Source organism: Aquila chrysaetos, chromosome 3 (genome assembly GCF_900496995.4).
Source record: "Aquila chrysaetos chrysaetos chromosome 3, bAquChr1.4, whole genome shotgun sequence".
Taxonomy (NCBI): Eukaryota; Metazoa; Chordata; class Aves; order Accipitriformes; family Accipitridae; genus Aquila; species Aquila chrysaetos.
Window position 1 is genome coordinate 72,129,439 of NC_044006.1, and position 23,764 is coordinate 72,153,202.

At 47.6% G+C, this 23,764-nt stretch overlaps 1 long non-coding RNA gene across 1 annotated transcript; it reads left to right on the forward strand.

The window, feature by feature from the left end:
* Positions 1–5,206: 5,206 nt before the first annotated feature.
* Positions 5,207–15,502, forward strand: LOC115339786. The gene is made up of 3 exons (XR_003922836.1): positions 5,207–5,419; positions 8,634–8,714; positions 15,452–15,502. It is a non-coding gene; the product is annotated as an uncharacterized LOC115339786 (long non-coding RNA).
* Positions 15,503–23,764: the final 8,262 nt, after the last annotated feature.

A 23,764-nucleotide genomic window follows, 5' to 3' on the forward strand; every position in this document is an offset into this window, starting at 1 on the left:
CAGAGGTGAAGTTGCTGAGTGACTGCCAGCACTTATGAGCAGGTAATGAATGAGAGATACAGGGGCCTAGTAAGGATCATTTAAACTTGGCTCTGGGTCCGCATTCAAGAAATTAGGTGACTTTTGGTCTTGGTAGCCTAATGTCTAGGCACCTCCAACCCCTGGGCTGTGGTTAAGCTGCATAACTTCCAGGTTTCGTTACCCCACCATGACTTGTCATTCCTTATACCAGCTTGGAGTTTCAATCCAGAGAGTTGCAATGCACGTTGGATGGAGAAACTCTGTTACTGTCTTTTCTTGCCCCTTGTTTTATAGAGGTGGCTCCACTGTGGAAGGAGGGCTTTGAAATCACTGCCCTGGATTTTGATGAGGATCTCTACAACCCGAGTCCTTCTCTGCTTGGAGAACTCTAAAACCTGAGTACTTGCATTACTATTTTTTGCCCTCTGGCTTCCTTTGGTAAAGGGCATGTTTTGCGATCCTTATCTTGTGAGATAGTAGGCTTTGGCACACTGCACCACCTGAGACACCAATCTATTGGATCAAAGCTCCTACACCAGGCGGTGATTGAGGTTTCATAGCTAAGAAGCAAGTGCAGACACTACGCAGAGCCTGGCTAGGGTGGGCAGAACCCTTCAACAGAAAATGTAAAAATGTTGTACTGTTTCCTTTCTCCTCCCTTAAATTTTAGACAGTACTCCTGTCACCCTGCTATTCCATGTCTTTGTCTCTGAAGAAGCACATCCTGGTCTTCTCTTGCAGTGTTTCCCTAATTGTGTTCTCCTTAGTTATGTGCCTCAGCTAGAAGTGATCATTGTATTTTGCTCTCCTCTCATTGCTGACCAAAATTCTAGACCATGGCTTGGATTGGCTACTTGTGCCAGCTGTTATTGTCTGTGGCAAGAGGCTTAGTTTGCTTTTCCTTTTTGTAAACAATGACTGTGAATGAAGTTCTGGATCTAAAGCAATGACAGGGGAACCAAACCACCGCCCCCGCCGCCGCCCTCCCCGCAGATGGACCTCATTTGAATGGGGGCTCCTGTTGCTGTCTTATGTAGAGCTTGTATAGAAATTTTTGACAGATTGGTAGAAAGCAGTTCATGGAAGCTGAAACTTTGTTGGAAGGGTAGAATTTCTGGCCAGCGAGAAATATCCTCATCTAAAGTACCTGAAGATGGGATGAGTTTGGTGGTCACCCCAGAAAGGAGAAACTGAAGCTTATGTCGCTACCACGGCTTGAAACTTGTTGTGCTGCGTCCTGCGTTTATGTCCCTGCTCACAGTTTATTGGCTATTGCAGATGGGTTGTCCTCCCCTTGGACCTTTTCCACTTCATATGGGTAGTTCAATAACCATTGGGCAGGGAGAAGGTAGGAAAGATTTCCTTCCTTTCATCCCTCCTTCCCTCTCCTCTTTGAATGTCTGCAAGACTGTAAGGTTGCTGCTTTGCAGAACCAGATTTTTAAATGGCCTGTAATGATCACCATTTCCTACCCAGACCTAGCCCTCCTGGGAGGTCCCGATCCTGCCACAGGGGAGGTGAGGGGTATGAGTACATCTGTGTATCCCGATGCCTGTTTCCCTCAAAGGAACATTTCGGTTATTCTGACATTCTGGGTTTTTTTTGTCACAGTATTCATTTTTCCTTTCTAAAGACCATTGACACACTCCCTCCAAATATGAACTTGCCACTCCTCTCCTGTGATGTGTTGGAGACCCTTTGGGTCAGCTATGAGCACCATAGATTATCTTCAAAGAAATTGGGTTTTTCCTGTTTTACCTGCTGGCTTTCATCACTCGTTTTTCAACCTGGAAAAAAAACAACCCCAAAACAACCCCATGCACAGAAACCTAGACAGACCGGATTGTACCAACAGGATAAGACACTGTACCTTACACTACCAAGCCCACAAAGCCCAAATCCATTCCAATTTTAATTGTTTTTAAACACCTAGATGGCCTGTAAGACTTACAGAAAATCTAGTTTGCCTTGTCTACACATCTCTTGTTTGTCATTTGCCTTCCTCTTGCTGTGTCCTCTTGTCTGTCTGTCCTTGGCAAGAGAGAAGCCGACACTTCTTGAGCATTACAGAAAAGCTGCTCACACTGTAGGCTTATAAATAATAATAGAAACCTATAACTGTTCATACAGTAAACGCAAGTTAAGCACTGTCTGTATCTGGAAGAAGTATTCATATTTTATGAGAAAATCTGCACAGCCAGCTAGGCACACACAATACTGAGGTGTCCTGACCAGGTGAACAAATAGCAACCTTGGCCATAAATTGTGTTTCTTCACCAGGAGTAGGGACCTGTTTGTTCATCCAGAATCACTCCTGCTTTCTTACATCAAGTATGGCACAGAGTTCAGAGGGATGTGCGTGTGAGTGCGAGGTCATCTTACGTTCTTCTCACTCAACACAGACATTTTTGCTACAACCATTAACACTAGAAACAATCAACAGATGTTAAAAACGTGTTGTATTAATGACCTATTTCATATTCAAGTTCAGTTCTAGAATTCCCTTCTCAGCTACTAATTTGCATAACGTTTTATTCACGCTCGTTAACCATCAGGAGACTCTCTAACTCAGCAAAAGTGGATATTCATCAATTTCCCTTTGATAATGAATTGATACGACACTGAAAACCATTGTAAGCCTTCCTGTACCTGCTGCAGTACCTGGAAAGAGTGTGTCGTGTAGCCCAGTCACTTCGTATCTGACAAGGATGCCTTGGGGGAATTCTTGTGTTTGATTTCGGTGGAATAAATGAGCCCTGAAGAGAGGCAGTAAAAAATATGAGACCATGAGTGCATGCTAATGAACACAGGCCTGCCTAACTGTGAAGACTTCCAAAATTTCCCCCAAATGCTGCCTGAAGTCCAGGAATCTCTTCCAGTTAGCAGCTGAAACCTTCAAAGCTGCAGGAGTGTTACCACGAGGGAAAGAGAGGCAGGGGAGGGACCAGCATGACCAACAATCAAAAACTGATCCTAAATCTGATTGATCAACCAGCTGGCATCCCTTCTGCCACTGACCTAGACCATGTCAAACTGCTTCAGGTCTTCAGATAAGAGCAGCCACCACCTATCATGTGAACGGAAAGCAAATGACAGCCTAATGTGCAAGTGTGGAGAAGACCAGAACATTTTTGGTCACCAAAGGCTGTTGAGTAGCCTGGATTTTTTTTTTTTTTCCCCCTCGTTTTAATGCTGCTGGAAAACTTGATGCTTGGGACACACTGAGCTTGTTTTCAGAGCTCAAGGGAGTTGTCTTGATGTCAATGAAATTCATAACGATAATGGCACAGAGGAACCCAGCAAAAATAAGTTTAGTGTGGCACATTAAGGGAAGGATGCTCAAACATAAGATTAGTTTGGAATGACTTCTTTCTACACAGTCCAACTGGACATGGAGAAGCTTCAAATTCTGGTGGGGTTTTTTTTTTGAAATATGCAAAATATGAAAAATGTGTGTATGGATGTGCATGCCTCTGTGTGTGTGTACTCTGGGGACCGAATTAGAAAGCTTTCCATTATTTGGTCCAAATGTATCAGTAATGGACAGAAATATAGACCTTTTTGGGGGTGATTCATCTGATTCAACTTAGCCATTTCTTTTAGAATAGGATGCATTGTGCCCTCTGTTTCATGGCTGTTTTAATGCTGACTAGAAGGAGGACTGTGGTGAGTGGCTGAGCTCTAGAGGTCTTCGTTGCTGTCCGTGTTTAACCAGATGACAGCCTGGGCCATGCCAAGCACAACAAGCCTTGTTTGCCTCCAACTGTCCAGCAAGAGAAATACCTCCTGGGTAAGGAGGTCAGAAGCCACCAGTTACCTGGGTGAACCTGTAGCAGGTTTTGTCCCTGATCGGCGAGGGAGGGCCCTACCCTGCCCAGCAGCTCTTTTTAGCAACTTTGCTAATGGGGGGTAAAAAAAATAAAAAGGGGCTAGAAAAAAATGTAAATGCCTGTCAGAAGTAGGACAGGGTGGATTTGTCTCTGCAAGGGGGAACAAAGTATTGGGGAGGGCCTTTCTCACCCCTCTCTGCTCTGGATATGGAGGGACTCTGCGTCTCACAGCCCCAAATTGTGATTTGAAGTAATTCTAGGACAAAGCCAAGGCTCAGTTAATAATGTAAGACAGTTCTGGAAGTGGGGGTAGGGGATAGCCTGCTGTTCCTTGTATTGATCAGGAATTAATGTCTAACCTTTCATGCAGTGGCGAAGCTCAGTGTGATTGTGAAACCCTACTTTGTGCTGTGATCAGTTACCTCTGGGGACCCGCGCAGCTCAGGCTGCTGATTACAGATGCATTTGGAAAAACCTGAATTTTCAATTTTTCACATGAATCTTATAAAGTGAAACAGACTCCTGCTGGAATTTATGAAAACTGGTTTACTGCACTCAATACATCTACTCCTTAGCTAAGTTGGGAGAGTGCTCTGACCAGAGAGGCACTGTAAGAATTATTCCACCCTCAGCAAGTTAATTGCTGCATCGTCAAGTAGCATAGTTATCCATCCTGTCCCTTCTGCTTTCTCTCTCCTTTTTCCCCCTCTTCCTCTCCAAAAGCTGATGTGTGATGTCTTTTATTTTTTTCTCCTCCTTGCCATCTGTTTCATGTTTGTAATTTGGGGAGGGTGGGTGTGTGGTAGTGGAGCTTGCGATGAAGTTTGCTGGTGGAGGCATTTCTTTCACTCTGTTAATTAGATTTGTGTTTTCGTTACTCCCAGTTCTAAGGGCCATGCAAATAAGACTAAATTATGCATTAACGATATGCCCCAGTGTTTAAAACATTCGTATTGTTGGGGGACACTGGCTCCATCCTGTATTCCTCCCTTTCATGGAATTCAATTATATTTAAACTATTAACAGGGAAAGTCTAAAAATTCTATTAAAATGTCAGTTTAATAAATCTTCCTAGGTTTAATCTTTCATTTCTGGACCGGGGGAAGGGGAGGATGAATTATGACAGTTTTAAGTTTTCCCAGAGCAGCCCCTGTGTGTTAAATTGTCTGTAACTCTCAAAGTGCTTCTGAACTTATCTCTATTTGTAAAACAATTTGTTGCAATAGGAGAGTGCCCGGGGTATTTACTGGAATCAGGCACTTCAGGTCTGGATCTGAAACATGCCACGGTTGGGGGAATTTGGACCTAGTCCTTTGGTTCAAACCATTACAGAGAAACGAGGGAAATGACGTGCTTTATGCCCAGTCTCCGCTCCCCTCTCCAGGCTCTCAAAGATGGGGTTATCTGGCTTTAGACCTGTGATTTGGACCCAGCACTATTTAAAACTGATTAGATTGCTGCTGCTTTTCATTTCTCTCTTCCTCCATGTGCCGCTTCAGGAATATCAAGGGACCTGCTGTTGTTCTGGGTGGTACCCTGTTGTGCTGAGCACCACGTGAACATCTCCTGTAAGTGATGCTCTCTTCTCCCCCTCTCTGTGTGCGCTGTACTTCAACCCTTAGTAAATGCCAAAATCGTGTCTCCTCTGTTTGCTTCAGCTAACTCCTGATTTGAAGCTGTTCCAGTGTCTAATGCGCAGGGAGGTTTCTACTATCTCCTCTCAGCATTCCTGTGCTTGAAATCAGGACTCACATATGACCATATAAAGAGATTGCAATGTTTTAGCCCAAATAAAGAAAATCCAGCTCTTGACTGTAACACAGAGGATGCAGGTGAGGTGGTTGTTTTCAGACCTGGGACACGAACATCCAGGAGTGCCTTGTGACAAGGCTGCTCCTACTAGGTAAAGATACAAGAGCTAAACATCCCTTTGTGGGGGGTTTTGTGGGCACCATCTGGGAGGGCAAAGAAGATCCAGGTGGTGATTTGACCCAAGTGAATCTGCTTGCACCTGAAGTCCTCCTGGGCCTGTGTGGAGACAATGATGAGGATGATGTTGTGGGTGATGATTTTATGGAGCAATTGGTAGTCTCGCTCTGCCTGTCCCATAAAAATGTGGAGCTTTGCCTGTCTTTAGATGGTGATGGTTGCAGAGGGCTATGAGTGGCAGGTCTGACCTTGCTTGAAGGGGCTCAGCTGGGGTTCCTCTGGAGCTGCCTATGAACGGCGATGGATCATGATTTGTGCTGGCTCTGTAGGCATTGCTTGTGTGTTGGGGGCAGATCCAGGACTGGGAGCAAATCCAACAAGTGTGGGCTCTTCGGAGGATGGACACTGAGAAGAAAAATCCAGCTGCCCCACCATGGTGTGGACTGATGCCAGAGTTGATGCACATGAGGATCTATATTGAGATGGAAGAGATTTCCACTAGTTTCTTGGCTTTGCTGGGGAATCCCTGTGTGCTCTCAGTGAACTGCCTGCCCAGCAGGGAAATGTGGTTGGCATAGGCTCTGCCATAAGTAATGAAGTCTCTCTGATAGGAGATACTTCTGTGTGGGAAATGCTACTGTGGGTGTTGGTGACATGGCACTGAATGAGAAATGAGTCCCCCCAACAGCCCTGCTGACGAGTGACCGATGCGATGACCTAGGGAGACCAGCATTTTGCAGGGTGCCTGGCATTGCTCCTCCAAAATGGAAATGGGCACAGCCTGGCACAGCCCACCAAAAAAGTCAAACTCCTTTTCTTGCCTCCATCTTGCAACCACATTTTAAACTTAAACTCCCAAATGTTTAAGCTCAGTAGAGTTGAATTGTCCTATTCCAGCCTTGGAAATTGAGAAAGCCAGTGACCAGCAAGAAGGTTCAGAATGTTCTCAGTAGCTTCTGGGGAGAAAAAGGTGATAAATGATACTTATCTAACGCCTTGGTCGGCTGGGCTGCGGTGAGTAGCTAATACCAGGCTGCAGGGAGAGCGTGCGGGGTGCAGTGCTTTGTTTGGGTGAATAAACCATGCATGTTCATGGAATATTAATTAATAATAAATGAACATGCATGAATTATTCATGCTCATAAAAGCAAATTTGCCCTGAAGGCATAACACAAGATAGGTTTTAAGAAGTTTTTTTAAATTTTTTTTTTAACTAAGGGACGGATTTGTATAGGGCATAACTGATTGGTGGTAATTTGAATCCAAACGTAGTGTGACTGCCACAGCCGCAGTCGAGCCAGTGTATCTCAGCATACTGAATAGGCACTCCTGCTTCCACTAATGCTATTTTAGTCATTCATTTGTCTTCCAAGATGCATATAGGGACCCACTTTCTCTGAATCCCATTTGACTCTAGCGGGCCAAAAATGGTCCTCTGGGTTAACACCATTGCTGTTGCAACAGGGATGGATTTGTCCCTACACGTTCGTTCTGCTGACAGATTTGTTCCACCAGCGTGTAGCGCAGATGTCTCATACATGATGCAGGATGTCAGGTAAGATTTGAAGCAGTGAGCTGACGTAGGAAATACTGCCTCTGTATTTTAACTCTAGATTATGCTAAACAGGCCAGCAGAACCTTTTGTTGTGCCAGTGTCTGTTCTGGTCAAGAAAATAAATCCCTGTAAGAAGAATTTAAATAAAATAATGTCTTTGTGTCTTGGTGATGTGCCACCGTGCCACCAGAGGCTGCAAATTGTCCATAACTTAGGAGGTATCTTGACTTAGCTTCAGACTTGACTTTACCAAGGCAAAAAAAAAAGAGTTGCTGCAAGAACTACATCTAGGAGAGGTGTCACTGCGGGACTGTCACATTGTTCACTGTGCCCTGTGAATGCTGACCTTGCAGGGACCAGGGGCCTAATGTGTTGTAGCCATGCAAAGAAATATGGGCAAGTTTCTTGCCCAGTGCCCTGCTCTACTGCTGTTCTACAAAGTTTTCTCAGTATTTGAGGCCATTAAAGATTCTCAGGCTGCTGTTATCCACAGTTAGATGCTGAAGCATGGCCCCCAACTATCCACATCCCTGTACAAGTTTCTGTGAAGATACTCCCGGCCTCTCCTGAATAGAGTTGGGCAAACTGTGTAAGCTGGATATTACTGCACTTGGCCAGAAGCTGCCTATTGATGGTGGATAATTTGTAGCTCTCCCTGGGTGCTAAAACCTCTCCAAAATATCACCCTGTTCCTCCCAGGGAAGCTGTCTGGGCGGTGTATGTGTGTGACATCGTGGCTGAAGCTCCTATTCCCCCTCCCCAGCCTCCTTGTACACTCCCAGCCTTCCCTTCTCCCGTTTTGCACATCTGGTTAAAAATTGCAGCTGGCTTCCAAGGTGGGCTGAGGAAATGTGTCCCTGCACTGTGCCTGCTCCATAAAGACACCACAGTTTGGCCACAATGTTGTCTCTGGGCATGGAAATGTGGCTTGTAAGAATAGCCACAGTGTTGTCATCTACTGCTGCGGTGACCAGCTGGGGAAAGGGCTGCCGACATCTCTGGAAAGTGGGTCAGGACCCATGAAAGTGGAGGACGGTTTGGACATTTGCCGAGCGCTGCTGGAGGGATCTTGTGGGCTGACAGAGCGGGGGGTGCATGGCAAAGGATGTAGAGCGGCACGGGAGAAACATGGTGCTCATCAGCCTCCTAGCTGTCATTTCATGGGAAAACATCAGGGAACGATAGAAATAGAGGTGAGATCCCCAGGCACAACTCAGGTCTGCTATGAATCTGGTCTTAAACCATTAAAATGATCTTAAACTACTTTTTATTTCCTTTTCTATTTTTTTTTTCCCCAGAAGCCTGCGTTGACTTCCTCAGCTAATAAAGAGTGGGGCCATAAACTCTGCTGCCTTTCCCCAGCAAGGCCATTCCCTTTGGTAAGCTGCTTCCTCCTGTCTTCATCTTCCCATTATTACATTTTTTAGTTTCTGCTTTTCCAGCAATCCTTCACTGCTGAGCTGCTGCAGTTTGATCCCTTCTTTTTCTGATTCCATAACAAACACGTTTTAAAGCCTTTGCTGTTGGTCTGCAGACAGTTTTTCCAGGAAAAGTGCTTCATGTATTACAACTTAAAACATGGGTGGATTTATTAGGATTTAATGTATTGGGAGTTAAGCCTTTGGTCTCCTCTTTCATATGGCTGTGGAGGCAGACAGATGAGAGCAATTTGAGTAATTTATATGTTAAGAAGTAATAATCTTTGCAACCATTTTATCCATCCAAATGCTTTTAACTTTGAACTTTCTGTTTTCTAGCAACACCTTGTGCTTTTTTTCAAACTTCTTCACCTTTCAGAGATAACCATCCCTGATGACTGCTTTGAACACTTCCCTCAGCTAAAGAGAAGCAATGTCTGATTGCCACCACGCCATCCAAATATCTCCACAATTAGCTGCAATAGTTTTTGGTGTTTGGGGGTAGGGCAGCAAAGGGAAAATGCTTTCTAGACCTTGAAAGCTGCTTTGTCCTTGCACAATGGTAATCCGAAGCCCTAGGTCTTGCTGTGTTTAGAAGTCAGTAGATTTACTAATTAACATTCTTCACTCAATTAAAAAGCCCTTGATCTGAGCCCGTCAATAGATTTTCAGTATCTATAGAACTCTTTGCCTTGTGTTGAAAGATTTAGCGATTTCTTTCTTTCCCCTCAGACTAAGGCTCGGTAGGGATGAGACACTGTTTGGCAAAAGGGGCTTCGTCGCTCTGCTGGGCTGTGTCGAGACGCTAGGAGCCCAGTCGGGAGGCTGTCCTCGGCTGCAGCTGGGACGTGGGCTTAATTGCAACAATTTACTGGGTCGGGTAATTATCGGATTAAGGGTCAGTGTTGTAGGGGCGGCGTTGACAGAAGATAGGGCCTTGTCAGAAGAAACTGGCAGGGCTGGTACAAAAGTGGCAAAGGCATCTGTGATACCTCTTTTTGAAAGGTCCCACAGCTTAGGGAACAAGGCAGCTACAGGATGAGATTTATTTTACTCTATTTAGGTTATATCCAAGGAGGGTAAGAAGAGGAATATTTTTATTCCACCTTGTAACAGGGTAGAGACAGTCAGTGCTAGTTGTCTCTCTTTCACCTCTTGCTATAAATACGTGCTCGAAAGAAGGATCTTCTCAGCCCACTTGGTTTGCATTTTAATTATTTTCTCTGTCTGGCACTTTTCATATGTTGACTTGTCTATTGTTGTTGTTGTTTTGCAATGGCAAATTCAAGTTGAGCATCACTGTGAACTGGACGTCCCAGTTTATGTGGGAAAATGCATATTAAAGTTTTCTCCGTAAGAGAAGACCCTGAAGTGAAAAGCTGGATGAAGACAGTTTTTCCTAAGACCATTAGCACAGCATGATGCACTGGTGTCTTGAATTGACCCAAGTCCAGTGCTTTACAGTATTAGGGCCTATTTCAGTGACTTTCTTAAGAGGTTTAGCCACACATACCCTCCAGTTAAAATCTTTGTTCTCTTGCAAGATTCACTACCTTGCTGAAGTCATGAGCCTTAATAAAATCTCTGATCGTGCTCCTTTTTTTAGAAACATTCATCATCGGTTGTCTCATTAGACCACCTTCCTTCCTTCTTTGCAGCATGGAAACCCCTTGTTAGTCTTCTGTGTGCAGCGTGTCTAAGTTTTGGATGCGTTGGGTGGTGGCAATAGTAAGGTATGGGTGATTGGTAGGTGTCATGAAGAAGCCAGTTCCTAAAGCCTGTCCTGACTTGGCAGTGCCTTGACAGAGCTCTCTGGATAACCTGCCGTGCACTTGCAACTGCCCCAGCTTGGGGTGGGCAGGAGCTTGAGGTGAAGGGCCAGACAGGGGCAGGGAATGAGTCTCTAGGGCTTGAAGGGAAGGCAAAGCTCATGATCTGTCATCTCTCAGCTCTCACACTGTAAGTGAAGGGGTAGGTGAGGTGTGAGCGGCACAAGTCTCTGCAACATGCTCCCTGTTCTGCTCTCCTCTTCAACAGCCGAGCTCTAAAGCCAGAGAAGTCGTCAGTCCTGGGAGGCTACATGGGTTTCACATCCAAAAATGCAGTTCAGATACAATTCCCTTTTGCTTGCCATGTGGTTGTCTGCTTTTCCTAAACCCTCAAGTCTCTCAGTCAGAGCGGATGGGGCTCGTCTCATCAAATTGGCATCCGCAGTGTAGATGCTGACTTCAGCAGTAGTCACCCGGGGCTCCCGAAGGGTCTGCGGAGATCGAGCCAAGGCAGTCGAAGGAGTCCAGGGCATGATTCATCTCTTCTTAAACTAGACATCTAAAATAGGTCTGGAAAGTTGTGCTCAGAAAGTGCTGATTTTTCTCATCTGGCTGTGAAAGGAGCTGACGGTGATTAGCTCGACGTCCCTGTTGTGGATGTCTGCATCTAGTCGGATGAATCCTACCCAGATGGCTTTTGGCTGTGTTTGTATACAGAGCTCAGCACAGGGGGGCCATATCCTCAGTCGCTGTAGATGTTACCGTAATATAAATAATACCACTAGCGTGACCGAGGACACGTGCTGTACATCCCTCGTTAGTCTAGCTCCACAAACATACGTCTTGCCGTCTACCGTGGTTCGATATGTATTTGTTAATATAATAAGAACGGGGGGCAGGCGTGGGTGGCTGAGCGAGTGTACGGTGTCCAGTATGAATAGGTTGAGATAGGCTGATATCATCAGACAGCATTTCTGCATCCTGATTGATTGAGGTGCTCTGTTTCCACATTAACTTGCAATAAAGTGCTCTCTGATGCCGATACGCATTCATCATGTGCAATTGTGGAGACTGTTTATAACTTAATTTACTCCAAGGTAATGATGATTATATCTAAATATTTATGGAGAGGTCAGTGCAAGTAAATTTCTCAGTAATTTTGTTTTGCTTTTCTTTTCTTTCTCTTTTCTTCAGCCAGCCAAATTATCTCAATGCTCCCTACAGACCTTCTGCTAATTCCTTTGTTTGCAGTGACAGTTAGTGGAGAAAGAAGGCTGATTAACTGCAGGCTGCCTCTGCACCGAGCCAGCCAACAGTCTAACCAGAGGTGCACGCCACGTCTCTGCCTTTTATTTTAATTCTGACCTGCAGGAATGTCATGGGCCAAAGCTGTCTATTAGAATATATCTAAATCGTGCGTGTGTTTGTGTGAGTTAGCAACACAAGCTTCCCACTAATGCTGTTAAAATTGATACTTTCTGCAGATGTGAAAGTGGGTGGCATCAGCCTAGCACTGGTTGTTTCTTCATCTGACCATGATTTGTTCAGCTCAGACTGTGGCTGATCATTTTTACGGTGGGCTCAGTCAGGAAATCAGGTTATTTCTGGCACCTTGGGGTGCTTGTTAATTTTGGGGTGTGGGCACATTTCCCCATTTCTTCTGTTTGCTCCTTCCCTGTGCTCTTTATCTCATGCAACGCACTCCACTGGGGGGATCCCATCTCTTCTAACGGGATTTAGCCCGGTGGAGTTGAGGTCTGTAGACACTTCACAGCCTGTCTGCCAATATTTAGGACTGGCTGGAGCTGAAATTTTTCACCCAGGAATTTTCTGAGGCAGCCTGGAAAAGGGACCATTTTGTTATCTCTGAGGGAATAGGAATTTCATGATGTTGATATGAAACAGCTGAGAGGATGTTTCACTTTGATATCTTATGAAAAACATCTGTGGAACCCTGCACTGCTTGGCTCTCCCTGTTCCATATGCAGAGCTCCAATACATCACCTTATCTCTTCCTTCTTCGCCTCCATTAGCCATGTTTTTGTACTCGTGTGACCCCGAGTGCTGTGCTTTGTGCAGGACTTGTTGCCTTTTGCGTGCATTCAGCAAGCACTGAGCATGGAGTCCCTCAGGGGACTCAGGCAATGGGATGCCTGGTTTCTGGATGAGTGATGAAATTTAGGGGGAGACAGATGCTTATATCCTCCATTCCATGAAGGTGGCAGTGGGTAAAATGGGTCTGGAGGATCTGATTGTAGCTGGATGTCTCTTGCTGTCTTGGACATCAGCATCAACAGAGGACAACCCATTTCTGCTCAAGAGGTGCGACTGCAAGACACGAACCAACCATCTGCCAATGGCAGTTTTTTTCAGCTTTGGGGGTTGGAAGTGGTTGTGAGATGTGACAGCTTTGGACCTAAATGGTGTGCAGAAAAATGCCTGGGACCTGCTGTCTTCCCTTGAGTTTGGCCCCCACCAGTACTCTTATTACTGCATTCTAGCACAGTGGTTCATGTTGCCTTTAGGACTTATCCTCACCCTACCTTAAATGCTGCTTTACTTCCATCCCTGACGCTAACTCTTCAGATACTTTCTGCTTTTCCCTTTCCCAGTTATATTTTCCCTGGGGGAGCCGTAGAAGCCCAGTAGCCACGTCCTCCTGTGCGAGGGCCACTGCCTCTTGTCCTCACCCTGTGCTATGCCATGGCAGAGGCATGCTAAAACTCTCTGACTGGTGATAAGTGATCACTCCATCTATCTACGTATCAGCGATTTGGTGGTGAGGATGTATTTTTAGATGTTCCTCAAAATATTTGAGTATCCAGCTGTGGCCCTCAGCTGCCTGGATCCAGCTGGAAAATGGACCGGTGCTGTCCTGCACTTCAGCCTTTATGGCATGGAGAAAGGCAATTGTGTAAATCCACTGTCAGCCTGAATCAAATGCTGGAAGAGAGAAAAGATATTGAAGTATATTGAACCACAGAGGAAAAAAATTATAAGTGCAATCTGCTCCATTAAAAATTTCATAGGCCGTTACTTTTACAGTGCAATTAGCTTTGCAATTTTGATGCTATTGGAAGCCCAGCGCAGTGGATAATCAGCGGCAGAAATGCCTGCGCAGGTACATTTGCGGAAAACCTTTAGGTTTTAGCTGCTTTTCACGTGTTCCCGAGCACGCTCGTAAGTCAACGACTGTTAATCCCTTCCCTTCAGCTTCACTTTTCTCCTTTGCTTGTGTTTCCTTCCACAACTTCAACAAGCCCCAGCCCCTGCGCCTTGATGTCTTTGTTCATTGTGCAGCTGCTTTGGGAGGGAGGCACAATGGGACCTGTCAGCAGTGGGGAGCGGGACGGTGGCGGGCGAGGGGCTGCCGGAGGGAGGCGGAGGGGGGCTTTTGTCAGGAGGGAGTGTTTGCTACCTTTGATGCCAATCATTTTGGAAGAGTTAATGCTGACATGGAAAGCAGCGAGAGGGCTTTTCGTGTGAATTCTGATGAAAAGAAAGGGATCCCGAGAGCCACATAAGCACGTTTCCATGGCTGAATGCTTCATACGAAGGCTGCGTTTTCTTTTTAATGCAAACCGATGGCCATTTTTTTTACTGCAAGACTTGGGGAAAACTGCCCATTTCTTTGATAAAGGGCCTGATTCCAGTCTTGCTTGCACCAGATGTGCAGGAGCTGGCATCAGGGGATAGGCTCTGCCTAATACCAGAACTACAGTGGGGCTTTTCTTGGGCAGAGAAACGTTTTGGGTTTATTTTTTGCACGACCCAATGCAGTTCGTTGTAAGGACTCTCAGCCACGAGACTTGCATCAAAGCAATAAGAAGGTTTTTACCACCTAGTGTTTGAAGCTGTTGAGCACCCTGGTTGGGTGCTAACGTCCAAAGGCTCAGGTCTGCCAAACCTTAGCGGAAATTTGCAGTGGGCAGGGGGATAACCTCACTTAATGAAAGCTGCAGACAAACAGGAAGGCAGACCCTGATTTTTCGCACGTGCTGTGTGTATGCTTGCAGCTGGGTGGATGCTCTTGGCTTGTGTAGCCACGCAACATGGGAGGTGAACGCTGTGAGTGGACATGCACACGTGGTGGGAGCACAAGTCAGGCATCCATTTATATGCGTGCCAATGACCAGCCATTTCACTGATTAATTTGACAGTGAGGCCAGTGGAAGTTGCTGGAAGCTTTCTTCCCCCACCCCAAAGCCTGGAGTTTAGTGTCATGCAACTGCACAAGAATTACTAATGAGAAAAAAAAAGAAGTTCTTAGTCCTTCTGGCTGAAAAAGATAAATTTCCTCAAAAACCCAGACCCTGACATTTCAGAGAACTGGAGCTGAACACAAAGAATGTGTATTGTTTCTAAACAGATGCAAAAATAATAATAAAAAAAATCTGCTTTTCCAGCCAATCTCATGATTTCCAAACCTGGCTCATGGTTTTTCTTATGCTTCATGGTGACAATGCCAAGCCTCTGTTGTCAGACTGCTAAAAAAGCTCTTTCAGTTTCATCCAAATACCAAAAAAATGAGCAAAATCAGATCGATCTCCCAAGTTTGGACAGAAGTTACATCTCTGGTTATGATGCTGTGCCTTAGAAGAAGAAATGGGGGCAGGAGGCTGTGCTGTAGCACCAAGAGGTCCTCCCGCTGCCTCACTTCTGTGGTTGTGTACAGAGCTCTGTTATCTTCCCTTTCTCCTAAATTGTCTCCTCCGAACCTACAGCTTACAAAAAAAAAAAGTCATAATTCAAGATAATTCATTTCTCTGTGTGAAGCCACATTGCAAAATACAGAATACCATGATGTTAGTGGTTCTGCACAACAGCCCTACCTTGCGGTTTTCTGGTATGTCCCATCACTGCTGGGGTTTCTGTTCCCTGGGTACTCCCCCACCATTTCAAAACTGAAGTTTCTCTCCTTTCCCCCAGGAAAGGATACTTCCAGCATCCAGGTCTGCTTCCAGCTCTCTTCTGTGAAAGATCCCATAGGTAAGTTTTGGACTCGCTTTTGGAAATGTGCTGGACTCCACAGAATATAAAAGGTGCATTTTGTTTCTAGGCTATTTCACCATCTCAGCTCACAAATCCTTGGTTGCTTGGGTACGCTTTGCTGTGTGGGATCAGACAACTGGCCAGGGCTCCCAGAAACAGCCTGGACAGAGCCTGGGGTGAAAGTAGGACCCCAAATCCCATACTGGAAGGAAACCAGTAACACTGCTAAGTTGTCAGCACTCAAAGGGCTGCAGAGGGAAGAAGGAAAATTCAGAGTACCTCCTCCCCAGGTCAGTGGTTTGTTGCATTGCAGTCAGGGTATGAGTGGCTGTTACTATATCATCTATGGGGTAATATTGCAAAATCTAGGCACAGGCACCTGGTAGGTGGGACCGGCTTAAACTCCTGCAGTCCCCTGCCGCTTGAGGTCCTGACTTGCACAAAATACTCACTGTGGTGGTGTATTCCCCTACATAAAGGCACCGTTGTGCTTCCTGCACGCTGTTTGCAGAGGATTCTGGTAACCAGAGGTTTAGGATAAATCAGTTTTTTTCTTGTTGTTGCTATCGCCACGGGCAGCCTGGTACTGCTGAACTGTGGCCAGGGTCTGCAGTCCAGCGCATGCATATTCTGCTGCCTTCTCCAGCTCTGCTGGAAATCATCTCGCTAGCCTGTCGGGCCAGATGTTTAGCAACCAGCTTTTCCTAGTAGAAAATTAGTCGCCACCAGGTAGCAGGTGGCATTTTCTCTCCTTGCTGTACAGTCAAAGGCTTTGGGGAGCGAATATCCTCAGCCTCTCCCACCTGCAGCTCTTTCCAATGGGCAGCAGTATGGAAACGGCACCAGCGAAGCTTATTACTTGGAAGAAGAGAGAGGAAATGAAGGTAAGAAAAATAAGTGTCTCTAATGGACCCAGACCAACAGCAGAACATCCACGTAATTGTAATTTGCGGAGACTTTGACTATTATAAATACAGTCTCAAACAATGAGAGGCATCTCTTTTCTGTTGGAGGCACGAGAGCGTCTCTCTTTAATGTTAGCAAGAGCTATGCACACCTGGAGAGAGGGATATAAGGGCAAATGTGTCAGGCAATGCGGCTTCGCTTGCCCAGCTGCTGTCGCAGCGATGGCATGGGTGGGGGGGGGAACATGTTTTGCAAAGGGCTTTGGTCGCGGCTCCAGCGAGCAGCGGTGTGCACATGTGAGATCTCGAGGTGCGATTCCCCGCTGATGTGCACCTGGCATCTGCTTTACCTGTGCCAAGCACCGCGCTGGCGGAGCGAGCGGTGCCCGCTCGCCCTGCCAGGGCTGGCTTGCCACGCAGGAGGGGTGTCACGGAGCAGTGACTAAAGCCGCCGTGTTCAGTGGATTTAGTGGGTGGCGTGAAGGAGAAGAAAAGATGCTTTGAAGACTCCTCAGGGAGCAGGCTTAGTAGCTGAGGTCTCTGGGGGATGCTAGAGCCTATATACCTATTTATCCATAGGAGTCTGTGTGCACGGGGGCTTACAGTTTTCCCTGGAGATTAGCGACTTTCACTGGTTTCCCCAGCATATAATATTGGCTTGACAACTGTAGCTAACTTCTGGTTCCACTTACTTTTCCTATTAGCCGTGAGCGTTGTGTGTGAAGAGGAGCAGATCGCGTTTACGTCTGCAGATCTGAGAGAGGACAAAGGCAAACCAGGAACGGCCCCGGTTTCCACTCAGCTGGGGGGTTTTGGGGAAAACCCCGTGTGAATAACCCCCAGTTGGAGAGCGCTGTGGGGGTGTACGTATGCACGTGAAACACAGGCATACGTATATTTACGCATAGAGTTGCTGCGTTTGCATGGTGGGAGTATGGACGCAGGTATGTGTTTGCATCTGCTTGCAGGCGCCCAGCATGTTAACCTGTTAGCTTGCTTATCAGTTGTATCTTTTGGTGGCTAAATACTTCCTAAACTGGGTTAGTCTGTGCAGAAGTGAGCACTCTCTCAGAGACTTTTGGGATAGCCCAAAGGGTTCCGATACTCTGGTAGCAGAGGCTGTGGTGGCCAGAGGGATGAGCCCGGAGCCTGGCCCCTCGCCGTACCCAAAGGTCAGGCCCCTCGCGGGAGGTTGGGCTCTCAGGCACTGCTCCAGCTTTGTGCCAGATGTCTCCTTCCTTCCCCGCAGGGTCAGGATGTAGCCGGTGACTCCGTGTGATCCTTGGCTCTGCTGCGGAGAGAGTCCCTGCGGGTTGGCGGGTGACCTCTGAGGCTGCTGGCAAGCGCATGCTCCTGGTGGGACTGGGAGCACTGGTGTGTCTGGTGATGCTGCAAACCATGGAGACACCTTGGCCCTCACTTGAACTGCAAAGGGTCTGGTTTACGGGAGGATGAAGAGCCAGATTTTCAAAAGGCATCAATCAGGATACCTCTGTTCTCACAGACTGGGACCCCACGGCTTGCGCTGGCTCTGCTCACAGCTCTCCTTAAACCTCTTTTGGAGCCCTGAGACCACATGTGGGTTCCCAGGGACCACTGGCTGCAACCAGCGTGCAGCATTTTGGCAGGGCAATGACCGAGGCACAGCCAGGGTGACAGTGTGTGGGACCAGACCTGGCCCCATGGCTGTGATCATGGAGTCTGATAATCATGTTCTTGTGTTGGGCTTTTTGTGGGGGAAGGATGGGGAATGTGCCTGCTGGAGGCTTGGGCCAGATGTGGCCGAGGGGTGTGGGGAGCCGGGGAACCAGCGGAGACCCACGGCACAACGTCAAGACTGGGAGAAACGGGGTCTGAAACCCTCTTGACTTGCCCATGTTGTGGGGTAGAGACATCAGGACCCGAGAAGAGCTAAAACCTTCTGCTTGCGCGCTGACTGCTCCAGGTAAAAAATACAAAACAAGGCAAAAAACCCCAGCCAAATCCTCACCTGGTGCCAGCAGCGTACCGATGTCAGCCGGGGCTCGACCCCGTACCGACGCCTGTCCTTGCAGGCTTTGCCGGCACAGGAGGAAAGCCAGCGGCATTGGTAGGCAGAGCCGCTCCGCTCTCTCCTTCCTCCCCATCCTTCCCAGCCCCCTTCTTTACAGGGTTAATTTTATTTTTTCCTCCAGGGGTTTACGAACAGCTAGCTGAAATGCACAGGCCAGCTGCCTGCCGGTGGCAGCAGGAAAACAGGCAGACAAAGCAGATGGACCCAGCAGGGGTGAAGGAGCACTGTCTTCAGCGGGCCATAGGCACCACTAAAGAGTAAACAGCTCTCCAAAGGGAGCCGGGAGCTAACCCCGAACCCCGTCCTCTCCAAAGTACTCAATCACAGCACATTAACAAGAGCGCCCGGACTGCTGGGGAGAGTAAACAATAAGAGGCCTTGCTGGCGGGAGAGTGGGAAAAGCAGTGCCCCCTCCAGCTAATATTTATTGTAAAAGGGTGTAAAAAGTGGCTTGTGGCTCAGTGTGTTGTCAGCGAGCTGTGGTCCGTGTCACTGCTCATCTCCTTTCGGGACAACCGCCCTTTCCCCATCAGGGAGAGCGGCTGCCCACGTGTGCAGACGTGTTCAAGAGACCCGCCGCGAGGAAAGAACAAAGAAAACCCAGAAGCTGGAGGCGAAAACACCGGCTCCTCCTGGACAGGCTGCAGCTCGGTGGATGCACCCTCGCTTCCCAAACCTGGGCAGGGACTGGTGTTTGAGGGCTCGACTGTCCTCCAACACCCGAGGTGCTCAGCCGTGCTACCACCCAAGCGAGCCGCTCCTATGTGGGAGGGGGGAATTGTGTTTGGGGGCCCAGGGCTATTGTTTGGGAGCAGGAGGGGGTGATTCTCCTCCCGCTTGTGCCAGCATGACTTCCTTGATTTTGCTGGAGCGGCTCCTGATTTATGCCTAAGAACTAGATCCTGCTCGCCGGGCGTTGCTCTTTCATCTGCAACATTGCAGTGAAGTTTGTTTACAAAGGTTTTGGCACAGCCACAGATTCCTTCTCCCCTTCCCCCCTTCCTCCTAATCGGCTGCATTTTTTCCCTCTCCTTTGGCTCCTGCTGCAGAACTGATTGACCTTTCTGAGCTGTGTCTGACATGTGAACCATGCAAAATCCTTTCTACTCCCCCAGCCCCATGTTTGTTTGCTTGGGAACCCGGCCGCCTGGAACAGCCCAAACGGGTGGCCTCCGGCAACCGAGTTTGCTGCCTTTTGGGAGCTGCTTTGCTTTTAATATTGGGCATCCTTGACATTGGGTGAATGCGTGTTTTGTGGCTGAGTCTCCCCAGTGCTCTTTGCGAACAATGATGCCATCACTAAAAATGTGCCTGTGACGTCCGCTCAGTCCCAGGTTGCCTTTAAAATGGACCCATTTAAGCAAAACTGAATTTCAAGCCAGAATATGAAAACTTCTGGCCCAGTGGCTCCCTCCATCCCAGTGGGGTGTTTCCACATGGAAAGGGCACAAAGGCAATTTATTCCTTCTTGGGACCAAATACTCAGCAGAGCCCTTGCATGAAAAGCTAGTCTTGTGGCATGCAAGGAGCTAGTCTTGCCTGTGGTGGCTTTATGTTTTAGCCAGGGGTAGGGTTTGCCTGTGCTTGGCCTGTTGGGCTGCTAAAGATCTCATGAGAACCATGAATTTGCCAGAAATATAGTTAAACTGCTTTTTCTTTCTGTATCTCTTGCGGGTAAAGAAGCATGGGGGAAGAGATGAGTGGTCTTGTGGGCTGGCTTAAAATATCTTTGCAGCCATTTCCATGGACTCATATCAGTCCAGTGACATGGGAGCCAAAACAGTCTTTTACCCCTTCTTGAGCACACGTTGGACCTTGTGTCTTTTGCCACGTTTCAGTGCTGGTTCAGCTTTCTGTTGTGTTACTCGTCTGTATTGCAAGAGCAAGGTTCAGAAGCAGCTTTCCGCTGGCACCAGGTAGAAATGGAGTTGTTTTCCAGGCAGGCCAGCAACTGCTAAAGGTTATCTTTTGCTGTCTGCCTTATGTTCGAAAAGCTGGAGTTTGAGGCAGGTGAAAATATACAGGTGTTTTCTTGCTCTTGTCTAAAGCAGTGTGGTTTTTGTGCTAACTAGAGTAACTGTGTTATACAATTTGGTGAAACCTGAGTGTTACTCACCTCGACCATCACATAACAGAGGAAATATAAACACTAAATTGTAGCACACGCAAGGATGGCGTGCTGAGAAAAAAGTGCCAAGGCGACTGGGGATGTGTCAAAGAGTGAAGGTTGCTCCGGCTCTGGGACCAAGACAAGAAGGTTCCATTTCCACAAAAAGACAATAAACTGTCCAAAATAACTGCACGGTAACCATGCAGGCTGAGCCTCCTCAGACTTGAAATGTAAAGCACGAGGGTCCCATGGGACACCCAAACCTGTCTGGCACGTATCCGGCAAGGGGAGCTCTCCTTGGCTGTGACATACCCCAAATGACCCGTACCCAAGGTCACGGATGTCGGCAGAAGGCTTTCACAAGACTTGAGGAGAGCATTGATGTAACTTAACAACAGGATCTCCCTCCCTTTTTCAGGAAAAGACTTCTTCAGATCAAGTAAAAAATAAAAGCATTTTCTTCATTTAGTCCTCCTACAATCAAATTCCTCTGGTGCTGGTGATGGGCCCCTATTTTCCCTGGGCAGTACATCAATTTGATTTCCTCCCTCAAAGGATTAGTCACTGAAAGACACCACCACCCTCTCCCCCCCAACTTTTTGACTGCCTCCGGGTGCTAGGGGAATACCAGTGAAAGGAGCTCTGCTTTGCTTCAGTCCTTCTGTACATGCTCATTTTATTTCTCATGCTTGCTTCCTCTCTGATCGCTCTTTTTTTTTCTCCCCCAAACATCCTCCTCTCCACCAAGAGCTGGTGCTGCCGAAGCTGTGCCTGCAGCAGCTGAGCATGCCCCAGTGTCCGTTCTGGGCAGCTGCCTGTCCCTGCCTCTCCCCCGCCACGCCGACTCCTGCATCTTTGCATCATTTGCAGAATAAAATTATCAATAGCAGCAACAGAGTCCAAGTGTGTAGACCCTGCTAGAGGGCAGTTGCAGAGCTATACGCTGGGTGTAAGTATAGAATAATTTGACATCTACAACTGACGGTGGCAGAGCCCTGACATGGCGTATAGGACCAGTCAGCGACAGGCAGCTTTTCTCAAAGGGTGATAAATATTCATCAGCCCTCCATCTCCCCTGGACACCGCAATTCACTCTGGTGGCTGACAACGAACAAGGTGGGCTCTAAAAGCACCCTGATGCCTGCAGTACACTGTACTGGTTTGTTTTCACATGGTGCCACTCCATCTCAGCCTGGGGTTTAACCCCTACGACCCTGGTTTCTCTTTTTCCCCACGGCCGAATGAAAAGTCCTGTATTTTGGGATGTTGCATGGGTGTATCAGGCAGAGTGATGTGAAATGTGTTGCTCCTTCCCTTCAGGCGGGCAGAAGAGGAGGGATTCATTCTGAAGACACCTCAAGCTTGCTTTTGTTTTCCTCACGCTAATGTCTCACCGCTTGGATTAACTTGGCTGGAAAATTCAGGTGGAGCAAAGACCTCAGCTTCTTGCAGCGCTGGTAGTGGTCCGCAGTCCCTTCCAAAAGCCGTGCTCTCGGGGAACAGATTCACCCCAACCCAAGGGCTGAAAGGTGACTTCTACATTGCTGACCCCGGGACCTGAGGATGCTGGTGCAGATCCCAGCAGAGGCGAAGAGCCACCAGGGCTTGCAGAAGTGAATTGCGAGTGGGGCTGCTCTCCCCTCCTGGATGCTGCACCGTGCTGCTGTGGGGGCTTCTGCTGGGGCTGCCCCAGGCTGGCACAGTGAGATCCACCTGGGGCAGTGGGGTCCCTTGGAGGGGCATCAGGGGGGCTTTATATTAGGCCTTAGTGATTTAAGAATGCCTGTCCTTGTCTCTGTGGCTCTTAATTTCATGAGATTGCATGTTTTAGGGAGCTTTAATATTCTGAGTGCTCGGTTTCCTAAAGCAACTGAAAATGCCGCCTTAGTCCGGCCCTTCAGAGGGTCTGCCAAGAGGCACCCAAGGCAGCCCTTGCTTTTGGGAATGAGTCTGCCCACTTCCCTGGATACAGCCAGAGCTGGCTGCCACGGTGGCCCCCAACTCTGGAAGGCGACTCTGGGCTGGAAAACAGGGGCTGAGGAGCAGGCTGTGCTTGCAGCTGCCCAGGAGTGATCTGTCAGCCCAGTACAGGCATGATGTCATTTTAAGGACAAAAGCTTTCTAGCCAGCATTTAGGGATGTTGCGAAGTTTCCTTAATTAAAGACTGCGGAGTGCTTTGGGGTCCTTGGAAGAGGGGCTCTGTCTGCAGCAAGTCTCACATCCCAATGTTGTTCCCAAAAGCTAATTGCCTGGATTTTTGCAAAAGCAAATTGCCTAGATTTGAAATTCAGGTGAGTTGTCGGATGAAAAAATATTCTTCCCCACATTGCTCTGACCTCTGAGGTGGCTGGTTATTTTTTAAAGACGTTACTGCTCCCCTTGGGAATGGTGTCTTCCTCTGTTTTATGCTCTAAGGAGGTAGCTCTTTTCATGTTTATCTTTGATTCAAGCATTGTAAGGAGCAATCCCTTGCACTTATGCGCTTCATTGTATTCTGGCCATGAGAGATTCTCCCCTACTGTTTGTAGCTCTCTTTTCAGTGCAGCTAGTAAAATATTTGAACAGAAAAAAAAAAGGACACTAAACAGCCTCCAGCATTTAGAGGATAAAACGAGATGTAAGCAGAGGGATGGCTGTGGTTAATGCACAGGGCTGGGAGGCCTTAGACAGACCACAGCCTCTCTCAGCTGCTCTTCTCCTGACTTGCTCCGTGACTTTGTCTAATTTATTTGACCTCCTCCTGCTACAGCTCTGGGGTCTTTAACACACCCCATGTTTTCTGCCTGGAGAACCCATGCAAAAGCAAAGTGATAAGCAGAGTTGCAAGGTCCGGGGGGGAGCGATGATGCTGTTTATTAGTCCAACTCATGGCAGATGAAGTCATGGTGGAATTGCTCAGACAGCGTTGTGCTGAGGTGGTGGAGCGTGTGAGGGGCTGTGCACAAGCAGATGTAGCCTCCAAGGCCAAGTCAGTCAGGAGTTTGCCCGATTCCAGCTTTTTCCCCCCATGCTGGCCAAGCAAAGACTTGGGAAGCAGTTAGGCTACAGGCAGCAAGACATTTTGGAGCATGAGCTGTTGTCCTATGTCAGGATTCACACTTGCTGGACACGTTTATAGGAGTTGTTTGTAATGCAGTTGCATGTTCACACATCTGCTGAAGCCCCAGCTGGGCTGAGATCT